Here is an 879-nt window from a genome sequence, read left to right as displayed (position 1 = left end):
TTGCTGTCCTTCGCCTGGAGAATGGGGAGGATGCAGGAGTAGGGATTTCTTCAGATCCTAGTACGACACCAGGCAAGAAGCCCACTGTGAAGAGGAGGAGGCAGGGTGAAGGAGGGGTGGAAGACAATGAAGCAGTTGATATGGATACATCTACACAGGCGGCCTCTGAGGAGGAGGACCGCCGAGCCCAATGAATTGCCTCAGTTGGAACTGCCAGGGAGGGGGGAACACCCGGACAGTTCGTGAGTTAGCGACGCTTTGTAAGTCGCGTTCCCCCATGCTTGTTTTTCTGTGTGAAACTAGACAGAAGGAGGAGAAGATGAAGAGGATCCGAGCCAAATTGGGTCTTAAGGGTTTTTGTGGTGTGGACAGTAATGGTATGAGTGGAGGTTTGGCGTTATATTGGAGGGAAGATTATGTCGTTGATATTTTGGACAAAGATGACAGATTTATTGATGCAGTTATTAGAGTTCGAGAAGGAGCTGCCCAATGGAGAGCCACTTTTGTGTATGGGGAGCCGAGGGTGGAGAACAGACACGTCATGTGGACTAAGATACAAAACCTGAAATCTGTCAATAACTTGCCATGGCTGGTGATAGGTGATTTTAACGAGGCTATGTGGGATTTCGAGCACCTCTCGATCATGCCTCGGGCAGAGCAGCAAATGTTAGCTTTTCGGGACACTTTGGAGATGTGTGAGCTAGTGGATCTTGGGTTCACCAGCCTACCTTTTACTTATGATAACAAACGAAGTAGGTCGGCAAATGTTAAAGTCAGACTTGATCGGGCAGTGGCTACGAATGAATGGCGCAACATGTTTGTGTTTGCTGCAGTGGAACATATACCCTCTCCATGCTCCGATCATGTTGTGGTTTTCCT

The sequence above is a fragment of the Triticum dicoccoides genome, chromosome 5B, assembly GCF_002162155.2.
Source record: "Triticum dicoccoides isolate Atlit2015 ecotype Zavitan chromosome 5B, WEW_v2.0, whole genome shotgun sequence".
NCBI lineage: Eukaryota > Viridiplantae > Streptophyta > Magnoliopsida > Poales > Poaceae > Triticum > Triticum dicoccoides.
The sequence above is the reverse complement of the archived record's forward strand: the minus strand, read 5'-3'. Positions refer to the sequence as shown.